Consider the following 14,720-nt stretch of genomic DNA (forward strand, 5'->3'; position numbering starts at 1 on the left):
TCCTTTACTTGACTAATGCAGTTGTGTTGTGCAAAAAAATGGGAGAAAGCTATTTGGAGGGCCAAGTAAATAAAGTTTGAAAAAGAACCCCATAGCTAAATCAGCAGGCTTTGCTGAAGTTTAGGCAAGCCTTGGACACATCATAGTTTTGGGGGTTCTGGAGAAGCATTTCTGGGAACCCTCTGAAAATTTAGGGGGCCTTGTCTCCCTGTCTGCAATGCCCGAGGCTGCAGTGGTGATACAGAGCATCTAAAATTAGAATCATAGAATGGTTTGGGTCTAAGGGACCTTCAGGATCATCTAGTTCCAACCCTGATGTCATGGGCAGGGACACCTGCCACTAGAGCAGGTGTCTCAGAGCCCCATCCAACCTGGCCTTGAACGCTTCCAGGAATGGGGCAGTCACATCTTCTCTGGGCAAATATTATTGTCATATTCTCCTCAAGACTGAAACATTCCCATTCTCTAAAACTTTTTAAAAGAGGGAAATTGAGATATATAAGATGTCATTGGTTTCATTAGCATCCAGATTATGGGTGTGTGAGGGGACTGTCTGCTGGTAAGAATCACTCTCATCAGCTGTGCTGGATAATTGCTGCTTTCCCCAGTGCATTTTAAAAGAGCATATCCGGAGCTTTTAAAATTATGCTTGAGTTCATTTCTCAGACTGGCAGCAATGAAAGACTATTGGTGTCAAAGATCTCTGAAAAAAGTACATTTGGGAACATCTCCTTCTCCTACATAGTCTTTTTGGCTACAGTACAGTATTTTTCCCCTAAAACATAGAGCTCGGAGGGGAGGATATGGCAGAAGTCAATCACCAGACACTGCAAGAAGAGAGGATGATTTCTGAGCAAATGTTGAGTACCAAGTCAAGGCTCTTGTGAACTCCCAAGCACAGCATCTCAGTTACAGTTCAGAGTTTAGATGGAGATGTTAAGAAGTGCCTTGCTCTTGGAGTTTTCACAAAGAATTACATCACTATTATTTTTCCCCCACAGCCTACCTTTCCAGCCTGTCTGTACTGCAGCAAATAAATCTTGACTGCACTGATGGTTTTATGCTTGCCTTGTGTTTGAAGCTCAGCCTGGATGAAGCTGAGGTGTGGAGGTGACCTCTCCAATTAATACCCAAGCAATTTCCCCTGAGCTCTGTAATCAGAGACACCTGGGAGCAGATTTTTGGAGTTGGTTTCCTCACCAAGTGCAGGAGTCAGCACAAGTGCAAGAGTTGGCCGCACACCGATGCTAGGTCAAGGTTAGGCTGATAAACAATACATAGAAGGAAGTACCCTACAAGCCTCCAGGACATGTCCTACAGACGTTCCTTGCTGAAGAGGAGAAGGTTGTGGAATGAAAATATCTGCCTTGGACGTCGTGGGGAAATTCACAGGGGTCAAGTTCCCAGGGGGCGGCAGTGATGAAAACAGGAGGGCATGGTTCCTGGTGCAGGGGGAAAAGGGACTATTGGAACATGTGGCCACTGTGAGAAAGTATCCTCAGCCCCTCCAAAACATCCATTTCCTTGAAGTGCAAGGGACGTGAGTGGCCAGTTCATAGGTCCTGGAGTTCATTGGAGGTAGCTCAGTAATAAATATACTGCACAAAATTAATAAATTCCTGAGGAAATTTGTCCTTTTAGATCCACTGGCTACTCATCTTATTGTCTTGCCTTGCAGGGAATCATCTGAGTCACATTTGTCTTCTTCTGGGAGCTTTGCTCTACATTAGTGGTAGCAAGGACTTGGTCAAGGTGTTCCCATGAGGTCCAACATTTGCTTGCTCCTCCTTCCCAGGTATGGCCACTCCAAAAGCCAAGGAGGGCAGTCCAAAAGTAACATCTGAGGGTCACCGCCTGGAAGGAGAAAGTCTTCTGCCACAGGAACCAGGCAGTGCTTTGATGTATCTACACCTTATAAATGGGCAATATTGCTAGGCAGCTGGGAAACAAGGAGAGACTCAAAACACAGCAGGGTTTTCCAAAATTTCCTTAGGAAAAGTAAATTCTGCCTTTCTGTGAGTCCTTCAGGAACAAGCCACTGCTTTTGCACAGAGAGCATGTCTGGTAAGAGAGGGAAGATTTTATCAAGCAAAACTAGGTCTCTGTTATACCAGTGTAAATCCAAAGTAATTCAAGTGATCCCAGGGATGATTTAGGCTGGTCAATCCAAGATCTTATTTGATCTTACATCAAAACAAGCTACTTATCTGCAAGATGAGTTTTGTGGAAGAGCCTTGATCTGCAGCACTGCCTTGCCCAGCTCAGGAGCTGCTGGAATTAGTAGTTTCCATGTCTCTCTGCTGGGAAGTGAAGGCAGAGATGGTGGCAGAAGTGGAAAAAAACTTCCATTTTTCAGTGAAGAATAGAAAGGGCAGGCAAATTGCCTGAAAAATGCTTGTCAGGACTGTTTGGATCAGCGTTTGTTAAGGTGGCTCGTGACCTGTCATGAACAAAGAGCAGTTGAGAGGACAGCGGTGCCATTTGCTGTTTTCATTCCTCTCCACTGTAGGGAATGTAGGATTGCTGGCAACCTGCTTGTTTTCCAAAGAGTCTTGCTTCTCATTGTGGAAAATCCCGTGTAAAAATCAAGATAATTGACTGAACTTCTATAACTCAGGCAGAGGTGCACTCCTGCCAAAGCAGCTGAGCCCTGGCCCCCTCCAGAAAGGTGGTCATGGCTGAATGATGACCAAAGTCCTGGAGGGTTTGTGGCCAGGAATTGTAGAATGGTTTGTGTTGGCAGGGAACTAAATGGCCATTTAGTTCCAAACCCCCTGCCATGGACAGAACACTTTTCACTAGACCAGGTTGCTCAAGGCCCTTATCCAGCCTGGCCTTGAACACTTCCAGGGATGGAGCAGCTGCAGCTTCTCTGGGCAATCTGTGCCAGTGCCTCACCACCCTCACATGAATTAATTTCTTGCTAATACCTAATCTAAACCTTCCTTGTCACTTTGAAGCCATTCCCCCATGTCCTACCACTCCATGCTCTTGCTAAAAGTCCCTCTGCAGCTCTCTTGTAGCCCCTTTAGGCACTGGAATATGCTCTAAGGTCTCCCTGGAGCCTTCTCTTCTCCAGGCTGAATGACACTAACTCTCTCAGCCTGTCTCTGTAACAGAGGTCCGACCTATCCCTGGATGTGGTCAAGGGCAGGCTAGATGGGGTTTGGAGCAACCTGGTCTAGCAAGATGTTCCTGTCCATGGAAGGGGGGCTGTTATTAGGTGATCTTTAAGGTCCCTTCCAACCCAAACCATTCTGTGGTTCTGTGAAGCACTCATGTAGGAGGCCAGAGCAATGCAGAGCAGGGAAGGTGTTAGAGTAAGTCCAGCTTTCTTCTGATTATGCAGGGCTGGGCAAAAGGCTGCTCACATGGCCATGAGATGGGGGACCTCAGCCCCATTTCCCATGCTTGTGTCACCTGGTGTCACCTCTAACGAGAAGAATTCAAGGAGGATTCAGGATGGAGGAGAAGACTAAATGCTTAAGCAGCCAGATGCTGCCAGAGCTTTGTTTGTGATATCTGAGTTACCTTCTTTAGATACAATCCCAGATAACCTTTCCTCTGCTGATTTACCTCACTAGATTTTCAGGGAAAGGCCAGTCTCAGCATCTCTCAGGGCCACAGCTCCCACCCTGATCTCAGGTGCAGCATCAACCCTCTCCTCCAGTACAAATCCCGATGCCCTGATTTCACTCCTCTAATCAAGGAGCTCCTTGCTGTTTGCCTTCCACGTTGCTTTACTAGCAGACAGCCCAGTAGAGAGCTGCTTGATTTGTGACTGTGCAGAAGCAAGTGCTAATAAAGACAATTAATTAATGGTATGGATTTCCCAGCAGAGTTCTCAATTAGCATGAGCTGTTTACAGCCGGCCGCGGTGCAGATCACAGTGCATGTGCACCCCAAACCACAGCCAGTGTATTCAGTGGGGCAGAGGGCGGCTTTCATCAGGCCTGATGGTTTCCACCTCACATTGTCTGCAGAAACTGGGAAAAAGGGGTCTTTTCATGATGAACAGTTACAATACAGATCTTTGGGTAGAGATGTCATTGCTGCCATTAAATACTTGGCTGTCCTGTTCGTGCTGCTCTCCTGGGCAAGGTCGTGCAGCAAGCTACAAGGTGAAGATCTTCTGGCTGCCAGGTTATTCTTTCCCAGTTTATTTCCTGCTTAAACGGGTCATAGACTTACTTGAGTTGGGCAAGTGCTCTAAGGTCATTGAGCCCAGCCATTCCATCACTAAATCATGTCCCTGGCAGTGCATGGTAGATGAGAATGGAAAGGGAGGAGAAGCCTAACCCTAGGCAATCTTAAACTAGGAGGAAAAGGGTGTTACAAGGTCCCATAATAGCAAGAAGCTGCTGATGAAGTTCAAATGGGAAATGAAATACAACTATTAGCAGGATGGATATGCAGCTTCTGAACTGTCTGCCAAGGGAGGAGACAAAATCTCAGGCAAGAGCCTGTCTGCATGAGTGACCAAAGATATCCCCAAGTATCTCAGGTGCCTTCTGAGACCTCCCCCCTGCTAAGCACCTCCCCAGCCGCTGGCAAAATTTTTTATGGAAGGAGCATTGCTGAGTTCAGCCCCGAGACAGGCTTTGAAAGGGGAAAGTCCCCCACCCACACTTTGTGGGGCTCCACAGGGTCTTGCTGAACATCACAACATTGCCTTTCAATAGCTTCAACTTCTCCAACCTGGTCAAGGGCAGCAATTCAGCTTCTCACCCAAGAGCTGCTTCTGCCAAAAATACAAGTTGCTACAGTTTGCCTTTTGTTACAACTGCTGGTCCTTTGGTCGGGATGACCCCCATAAATAAAAGAGCTAACTAATGCCCATCTCCTCCCACTGGTGATTGACTATGACCTTGAGTGACCTTGCTTAATTTAACTTTCTCAACCAGCTATTTTTGACAGCGAATAATTTAACATCCTTGTGACCCCAGTCTTGTGTCCCTCCTGCCAACTGGCTCTGCAGTTTAAATGAACAGCAATAAATAAATACATATCTGCAGAGGGACCTAAATGACTCCCATTACTGGAGCATCTGAAGGCCTGCCTAAATAAATCAAGTGAGTAGGAGATTATGCTGCAATCATGTGGAGAGGGAAAGGAGAGAATACATTACTGGTATTCCAGAGGCTGCAACTCAGGGATGAAAAACTTTGCAGAATTCAGAACAATGAGATTTAATTCAAGTGCAGATGGACAACCAGAGGCTCATTTTGTGATGTCTTCAAAGAGGAGCAGCAGATTGCAACCTGATGGGATCACTCACCAGTGCTTAGAACTCTCCCCAGGCAGCTCCTGCCTTGGGGATGGGGCTGTTGGAGGTTGCTCCCTGAACCTCCATGGCATAAAAGTGAGGATACAGTCACCAACTGCCCACCTGCAATTATCTCACTTTTCTCACCCAAACATGCCCTTGGGAGTGGAAAGCTGGCCTTGCAGGAGCAGGGATGGCAGGATTGAGCAGCTCTTCAACTCCCATTGCTTTGGGCAGGCAGACACTCACTTCAAACCATCCTGGGATTAAATCCCACCTTGGGGGTCCCCAGAATGAGAAGGAACAACAAATATTCCTGGGAGGAAGGAAAACCTCACTAAGTTATCTGCTTTGAAATCCCAGAGTGAATCATGATATTCTATTTGTTGGAGGAGTCACTGGCTGCAGCTTTCCTCATCCACTTTGCCTTTTACCTTATTCCTACTTATTTTTGGGGTCTGGTTTTAAAGCATTGTTATTTCTTCCTTTCCCCTGCACAGCCTCCATGTCAGCCCTGTTACTGTGGCTTCATTTGCATGGCGCTGAGGACACGTGAAGTGTCGTTATAAATCCTATTTACATAATTTTCCTTCCCCCACTGAGGCTGAAATCGAAAATGCAACTAAGTTAATCAGGAAGATCTGGGCCTGCCACGAGTGCAGGCCGGGGCTCCACTTCCCTGTGGGGCAAGAGGAATGTCTGGGGACCCACTTGCTGCTTAAATGCGGTGGAAGAGCTTCTCCCTAATGTTTTCCAGCTTTTCCCTAGTGCTTTCCAGCCTGCTAACAAAATAAAAGCCAGGCTCCTGCTGTTGATTTGTCTCAAGGGTGAGTCCTTCTTCTCTTTTCATTTTTCCTCTTTTTAATCCTTTCATCCAGCTCTACACAGCATCACTCATCACCCCTGTGGGTGACAAACTTCACCCTGTGCCCCTCTGTCCCCATGTCCCCAGCAGTGAGATCCTCCCCTTCAGCAGCTTTGGGGTCAAATTGGTGAAACAGCTCAGTAGGAAATTACTTTCTATTAAAGCAAGCCCACACTGGCTAAGTGGGCAAGAGGTACCTGTACTGGTGAGAGGAAGGATGGATGACCACATTAATTAATTTACACTGATGGAGTGTCTCTCAATTAAAACACACCACAAATCAAAAGAGGCTCTATGCTCTCCTTGCCCTCCCAGGGGGCAGCAGCAGCACCTTCCATCCCTGCCCAAGTCTGCCTGGCAGCTGCTTTTAAGGCTATTAAAGGGATTCTGAGATTGGAGACCTGTTTAGGGTCTGCTCTTCCCCGTTAAAAATTTTCATAGACTGAGGGTTTGTCTTTTATTTTGTTCTTTGCCTTTTGCTGCTGGAGTTTGCCACCATGGAGGGATGATGGTTCAGCACTGCACATGGAAAGGCTTGAGACATAAATACAGCAGGGGTTAGGGCTATTTTCTGGGGTAATTTTAATGAGGGGACAGAACAGAGGTGTATGAAACAGCTGGTTTTGAGCAGGCCTGAGATCTCTGGGGGAGAGGGGAAAACAAGCAATGAGAAGGAAAATGTTAGAAAACAGCTTTTGCTGCCAAACAAAGCCTTTTGTGCAACTACAGATTTTTGGCTTTCCTATTCATTTAACTAATAAATGAATTGAAATAATTGTAGCACAAATATTGTATGAATTGAATAAGTAATGAAATTACAAAACTAACAGGAAAATACCATAATATGAGAAGTATAGGAGGGTTTCAGATAATGAGAAACTGGAAGAAATGGCTGGTCCTAGCAGAGGTGAATCCCTCATGTGATTCGTGGTGACCACGTACAGCTGCAGGTGACACCTCGACAGGAACAGAAGCCTGTGCCAGGCCAGTGCTGCTCTGGGCACAGCCTCCTTTCTAATTTTATCACCAAAATTTCACTGCATTACTGCTAATGTGGCAAGCAGATGTCCTTAAGCGTACACACTGTCACTGGCAGGCACCAGCTAACCCTGGTTTTTTAGCCCTTTTTTTGTTGTTGTTTAGAAGAGTCTGACCACCCACGATTTTAAATGTGAGAAGTTTATTCTTGTCACTTCCAAATGTTTTCTTTAGTTGTTCTTTCCTTGCCATCTATTTTTGGCTTAAATTATGATCAACCATGAACACTACCAATAAGGCTTGTATGTCAAGTCAGAGCATCAGATCAGAGCTGCCCCTGACAGTGGGTCTGTAAAACCTCACTGGCTCCTTCCCACCGAGGGGGATGCACTTTTGTGCAGCTCTTGTTTGGTTTTCCCCTCTTGAATGTCTTTTTGTGAGCTGGGAAAATTTTCCAGCAGTCTAGACACCTTGCCCCATCACCAGCCCCATGATGCCTGTTGCACATCGACCTCCATGGATGTGCAGGTGGGCCAAGTGCATGCCCAGCCTTTGATCCTCCCCATCCCAGTGCCTCAGCTTCCCTCTTACAAAAGAGGGGTTAACTTTGGTCTTGGGCTGGAAAACACACCTCCTCAACCTCTGTGACCATGTCCCATGCTATTCCTTACAGGGGATGTACCCTTTGCACCCAGATCCTACAGTCTCTGATGACTCTCCCCTGCACCCTCCATGGGTTATGTCCCAATGCCTCCCAGCTCCCTGGTGTCTCGGTGGCCCAGCTGGTGGTGGTGCATGGTGCTCCAGCCTGTCCAGTTCCCAGAGCCAGGGCAAGGTCCCAGGCAGTGCCTTGTCCTACTATCCGGTGCCAGGGCAATGCTGGGCCAAGCGCCAGTGCCTGGAAGGTCCCAGTGGTAGTGCCAGTGTCCAGGTGTGCAGGTGCTGGTCTCAGTTCCAGTTCCCAGCTGGTGCTGCTGGTGTCAGGGTAGCCTCAGTTCCCCATTCCTGTTCCCAATGACGGGCCCATTTCCTGGATGATGCCATGTCCTGGTGCCCGGGCAATGTTGGACCTCGATCCCGGTTCACCAGACTGGTCCCCAAGTCCTGGACCAGCGCCAGCTGGCGCCGCTCCTATTTCCCACTACCGGGTGGTGCCAGTCCCCACTCCCAATAGTGACCACAGTTCCCAGCAGTGGGGAGCGCCAGTTTCCGGTGCCAGTTCCCATTCCTAGTGAGAGTTCCCGGTGCCGGTTCGCTGTCCAGTTCCCGATCCGGTTCCCAGTTCCCATTCCCGATCCCAGCGCCGGTTCGCATTCCCGGTGGCGGTTCCCACCCCCGGGTGCCACTCGCGGTGTCGGTGGCGGTTCCGTGGCGTGTCCCGGTGCCGGTGCCGGTTCCGCGGCGCCCGGAGCGCGGTGCGGGGCGCAGGCGCGGTCCCGGCCCGCCCGTCGGGGCGGTGCTTGCGGGAGGCGAAGCGCTGCGGGCAGCGGCGCGCCCGGAGCGGCGGCACCGGCACCGGGCACCCGCACCAGCCCCGGGCAGGTAAGGCGACCCCCGGCCCCCGGAGGGGGTAGCTCGGCCCTGCAGCGCCGCCGCTGCTCCCGCCGCGGGGGGACGGCTCCGCGCCCCGCCCGGGGGTCCCGCCGCGTCCTCGGGGGATGCTCGGGGGCACCTGTGGCTTTGGGAACCGCGTAGCAGCTGCACTCCGGGGTGGGGGCAGTGTGTGTTGGTACGTGAGCGTGTGTGTGTGTGCCTAAAGGGTTTTTGGGGAAAAAAAGCCCGAAGCGGGCACCCTGCTCCTCCCCTGCGCGGAGCACGCTGCTGCCTTTGCCTTCAGCAAGCGCTGGCGTGAGCGCCGGTGTTTGGGGCTGCTGAAGTCGGGGTACTCGGCGTAGTGCATAGGAAAGTTGCATCCCGGATGGTTAAAACCCCACAACTGCCCCCCCTGTTCAGCTTGTGGAGCCGGGCTGGACAGAAACTTTGAGACCGAGGCCTGGGTGCTGGCTGGAGAGCTGCAGGATTTCTGCCCTGAGAAAAAATCCTGAGGTTTCAGTATTGTTCTTTGTTCCATTTTTTTGGGACAAACGCAGGGGCTTTTGGAAAGTCTCCTGGAAAGTTAAGGCGAGAGAGAGCTCCTGCTCTCAAGAAAGGCTAACTCACTGCTGGGGTGCAGGACACTGATGGCTTTTGGGGTTTCCAAGCAGAGATAGGAATCTGGATTTCCCAAATACCAGTCTTTCCTCCCTTCCCAAAACATGTTATTTTGAGCTTGAGCTTGGTGCTTTCTAGCAGAGGGTGTCCCACTGGATGTGGCTCTGGTCTTCTATCCCTCACCTCCCACTCTGGTAGCTGCAGGTTAGCGTGGGCTGCACGCCTGGCTCTGCAGATCCAGCCTGTGTTGTGCTTGGATATATAACCAGTTATTTATCACCAGTTACCATTTCTGCCTGGATGCTGTGCTAGCTCTAAGCTTGGTGGGGAGTACAGCCACGGCAAATGGAGCTGGAAGCAGAGCAGGGAGCTCGGTGCATGGTGGAGAATGCTCTTAAATCCTCAGCTGCTTGTCTTCTGCATCCAGCAAGGACCATGCTGCAGGCTTTCCCCAGGGCACCTTTTATCTCCATCCCATCTCATATCTTCATGGATCCTCCTGTCCAGGTCAGCCTGGGTTCCAAGCGTGCTGAACTGCTGTTAAACTGGAGGGAAGGCAACACAAAGTCCCTGGAGCTGCATCTCTCACCCCTTGCTCTGAACATGAAGAGTGGGTAGCCCAAGGTGCAGGGAGCCTGGCTGGCCCTGCTGCTCAGGGTAGCAGTGAGTTGAGGAGGAACAAATTTTGGCATACAGGTGAGAGCAGGAGTCACCTGTTGGCAGCATCCTTGGGGCAGGGGAAAAGCAGTAGAGTCAGGCATGGATGGAGGTGCAGAGCCTGATGCAAGTGCTCACCACTTACTCCTGCTTGGTGCAACATACTGCTACAGGCACATCTCTCCTGGTGGGTTCTATTTCCACCTGCTCTTCCCAGGAACATCAGCTGCCTTCTGCTTATTTAAGCAATTCTTTCATGTGAATCACCTGGGGCTCAGCTCCAGCCCATGACCCAGGCAGTGGGGTTGTAAAACCCAAGAGGGAGTGAGAGATGCTCTTTCAGAAACCCTTTTTGTACCCTTAGGAGTGGGATGTGAGGTCTGAACCCCTCCTGCAGTGGGTGCATGTGTACAGGTGCTGCTGTGTGCGTGGGGGCTGGCTCGCTCGGTGGCTGGTGCTTGCCAGCAGCCATGTGCCAGAAATGGTTGGGAAAAACTTTCTTGTTGGCATCAGAATTAAGGATCAAGTCATGAGCGAAAGGAAAAGCAGGTTTTGAGGAAGCCAGCAGGGCTTGCTCTAGCAGGCCCTGCTCAGAGTAGAAATCAAGTCCCTTTGTCATGTTGTAAGGACACCATGATGACACGCAGAAGGAATAATTCCATCTGCAAAGCAGTGACACATGAAATAGGGGCAAAGAGATGTGACCAAGGCACTCAGGTTTGTGGCAGACTCAAGTCCAGCCTGCTCCCTGTCATCAGCACCCCAGTCCCTGTATGAAATGACTTAGCTGTGGCTTTGACACGGCCACAAGCCCAGGAAAATCCCTGCCCAGCTGCTGTCCACCATGGCATTTTCTGTTCAAGGGAGCTTTCAGCTGGTGATTGACAACTACCCCGGGTATTCTCAAGCCTCTGAGGTGGAAGGAGATGGAAACCCAGAACTATTACTGAAGGGGACTGACCTGTAGCTGTGCTTTCATTTTTGGGGAAAGGAGATGCTCCAGGTCTCCTTTACCTGGATGTGCTGGCAGTTTACACGGTGCATGTGGGAATATGTCAGTGGAGAAGATTTCTGCCGGGGGGGCTGGGGGAGGTGACAAAGGGCACTGCTGGACAGATTAAGCCCACGCAACAGAGCTTAAATCTGCTTAAAGCCTTTAAGGGAGGATCTGAGCTCATTCTCATTTTTCATGCTGAGATCTGCCTGCGAAACCAAGCTGAGAGGTGGATGAGGTGCTCGGCCAGAGGGCAGCAGCTGAGCTCAGGCTGTGGGGCTGGCCCCTAAGTTGTACGCCGGCCTGTACAGTGGGGCACGCTGTGTCTGGACTTTGTGCTATGTTTAGAGATTGAATCATGTTGGGATAGCTGAGACTGGCGGTTCAGGGCTGCTTTGGTCCTGGATGCCCCCAGGAGTGTTGCAAAAATGCGAAGGGAAACAGGCAAAGGGTGTTTGTGGGACATGGGTACAGAAGAGTTAACGTGGAAGGACCAGGCTCTTCGATCTGGTGCTTGAGAGGGATTAACTCAGCCTGGAGCAGATGCAGGGAAAAGGGCTCTGAAGCTGCTCAGAGGGATGGAGAGCTATTATACGAGGCTATAAAAGCCAAGCCCAGCGAAACAAAGGCAGAGAGAGGATGTGCTTGCTGACTCCAAATATATCCAAGGGGTGAGCTCCAGGCAGGCAGAAGAGCGATTTAAACCGAGGGCAATGTTGCTGCTGGGGTGTGAATTCATTCAGTTTAGCTTAGGAGGCTTGTCTAGAGGCTCTGCAACTGTGTCACACCAGAGGAGAGTAGGAGGGTGTGAATTAGAGCACATCACTTCTCTTGCAAGGTGCTTGGCTGTGATAGAAGGAGGTCTTAGCATTTGTCAGTGTAGGAGGCCAGGACTCTGTGGTCCAGACACCCTGTCCTGGTGTCTCCTTTGGGAAGGGCTGTGTTAGACAAGCAGGTCTCACCATCTTCCTGATGTGGGACCAGACCAGCCATGAAGCAGATGATGCCCAGCTGAGATAATTTTTTGTCTTTGATTATGCTTTAGAAAAATGAATCCATCTCTCCCTTTCCTGGTTGCTGCACAGATTAATAACAAAGCATCCATGCTTTAAAAAAGGCTTTGGCTCTGATCCCAAGAGGAATTTAGACAGTATTTGTGCTGGGGGATGATGATACGAAGAACGGGTGCATCCTCTAAATTTGCTCACGCTTGTGCATTAATTATTGGATATTTTTGGCTGTCCAGAGATGCCAAGATTCTTCTCCTAATGCTTTCTCCAAGCAGGCAGCATCAGGTTAATACAGAGAGAAGGAGAAGGATGCAGCTGTGCCTTGAAGGCTGGGATCAGGCGCTCTCTCTCTTCCTCCTCGCTAATCTCCAGAGTTGTCAAGTCCTTTCTCTGCAGATGTCCAGAGGTGAAACCCCTTCCACAGAGAAGCCTCCTCAGCCCTCCCAGAGGTGTTTGTTGCCCTCTGCTTGTGCCATGGCACTTAGGCACCATTTACCTACTTATGTCTTCATGCCTTCACCTTCACCTGCTCCTCTGAGGGGCTGTGGGGCACAAAGCCTCCTCGGCAGTGGGCTTGTGCTGGCCTGCTCCAGGCAGACGGGGCTCCTGCATCCCCCAGCCCCGAGGGCAGTGTCACCGGTGGGGAGTGAGGGGCAGTGATCACTCCGCTCTGCTCACTTCCAGTTGATTACCCAGGGAGAAAGGGCCAGGCTCTGGGCACTGCAGAAAATGGACACAGACCCGGTGGCTTCATGGAAGCTACGTTTGTCTGGCTGCATTAACCCTTTACCTGCTCTGAGCTCTCCCTTTCACACCATGGGGAATATTCATCCATAGCTTATTCCTACTAAATTCTCCTGCATTGTAGGAGGCACCCCTTTGACATGGGGGTGACTTCTTCAGGTTGTGGAGGGAAATGGGAATGGTTGCCATTGAGTTTTTCATCCTCTCTGGGAAAAAATCCTTTCTGCTCCACTCTGTGGCCAAGGAGACTTCACAGTTTTTGCTTTTCTGCATGATGCATTGGTTTTTCAGCCAATATTGCAGATCCTCATGCTTTGGGGATCTTCCTGGACTGGAGATGTGACAGATGATACCCCTGCAAAGCCGTGCTGGGAGCCCGCGGGGTTTGCAGCATTTAGGTCAGAGCCTGGCTCCTTTGGGCCTGGTCCAGCCCTTCAGAGGGGCTGGACTGAGCTCCTAAGCCCCTGCCTGCAGCTTTTGTGTCCCAGTTCAATAACACTTTGATGCATTTTGCCTTAAAATACTCTTCTGGCAGAGAAAAGCTCTCCCCGCCCCTTGGTTTGCCCTTGTGCAGAAATGACCAGTTTTAGTCATTCCACCATCCATCTGAGCATCAGCTCTGTTCCCTCCTGTCCTGTGACTTCCATCCATTGGGAACGAAGGTTAAAGGGAGAGGGGACTATAAAGCATCCCAACCACCTAAAGTCTGCCCCATGCTGGGAGGCTGGAAGCCTTAATGTGAAGCTCTGAAATGATTTGTGGGAGAGGGCTCCTTCTCTGTACCATGCAGGGACTTTCCCAGCTTATTACAGCCCCCAGTAGTAGACAGATGTGTTGGAAAGACACCAGGAGAGGCCATGAGGACAGTCAGAGGGCTGGAGCACCTCCACTATGAAAACAGGCTTAGGGAGTTGGAATTATTCAGCCTGGAGAAGAGAAGGGTTCAAGGAGTCCTTAGAGCACATTCCAAAACATAAAGGGGCTGCAAGAGAGAGTTGAGACTTTTTACAAGGGCATGGGGAGATAGATAAGACAAGGGGGAATGGCTTCAAACTGAGAGAGAGCAGGTTTAGATTAGATGGTAGGAAGAAATTCTTTCCTGTGAGGATGTTGAGGCACTGGCACAGGTCACCCAGTAAAGCTGTGGATGCCCCATCCTCAGCAGTGTTCAAGGCCAGGTTTGATGGGACTTTGAGCAACCTGGTCTAGTGAAAGATGCCTCATGGCAGAGAACTAGATCATCTGTAAGGTCTTTTCCAACCCAAACCGTTCTGTGGTTCCATGATTCTATGAAATTTTCTCCTCTCCTGGCTGCAGCTCATCCTTACATGAGGGAGACTGCAGCCCTGGTTGAATCCTTCAAGGTTTATCCTGTGACCTAGACATAGCTATCAAACAGGGCTGTGGCAGACCAGGAAAGGTACCCAGAATATTGCTTCCTATGTAGCTACAGCACAACAGGAGCAGCACGTCTCGCTGAGCTCCTGGAGAAAAGGGCAAAGCTCCAGCTCTGCTCCTGCATTACCTTCCCTTAAACCATGTTGCCCCATGTTTTTGTGCTTGTTGCTGGAGTTCTTTTGGTTACATCTCCAAATAATCCATACAGTGATTTCTCTGGGTGACAAAAGGCATCCCTCCCTTGCAGCACGCACCCTCCATCCCAGTTTTCATCACATTTCCACTGGTTTGAGCTCCCCTGACTCCATGGTGCAGGATGCAGGTGGCTTTGGTTGACTCCATTCCTTCACAGCCCCTCCTGGGCTGTTCCACCATTTCCTCCTGTCCTGTACAGAGACGAAGGATGCATGTCTGTCTCTCTGGGTTTGGGCTTCATTTGTTTTATATTTTCTGAGGCACACCCTGATAATCAAAAGCTTCCTATGAAATGTTTGCAGGCTTGTTGCTCCCAAATCCTTGAAGAGCTGGTCCTACCAGTTGTCTGAGCATGTGTAAATACTGTGAGAATTGCTTAGGGGTGATTAAGGGAGATGATTTCTCTGCTGAGCAAGGGGAAGCCTTGATTTGATAAAAGCTGCAGCTGCAAACTCTACTTTT

At 50.0% G+C, this 14,720-nt stretch overlaps 1 protein-coding gene across 1 annotated transcript in view; it reads left to right on the plus strand.

Annotated features, from left to right (window-relative positions):
- The first annotated feature begins 8,568 nt into the window (after positions 1-8,568).
- CAPN5 (calpain 5) overlaps positions 8,569-14,720 on the plus strand; it is a 52,475-nt gene continuing 46,323 nt past the window's right edge. The window contains exon 1 of the mRNA XM_066572292.1: positions 8,569-8,651. The gene's annotated coding sequence lies outside the window, so the exon portion shown is untranslated. The remainder of the gene's footprint in view (positions 8,652-14,720) is intronic.

The sequence above is a fragment of the Molothrus aeneus genome, chromosome 2, assembly GCF_037042795.1.
Source record: "Molothrus aeneus isolate 106 chromosome 2, BPBGC_Maene_1.0, whole genome shotgun sequence".
NCBI lineage: Eukaryota > Metazoa > Chordata > Aves > Passeriformes > Icteridae > Molothrus > Molothrus aeneus.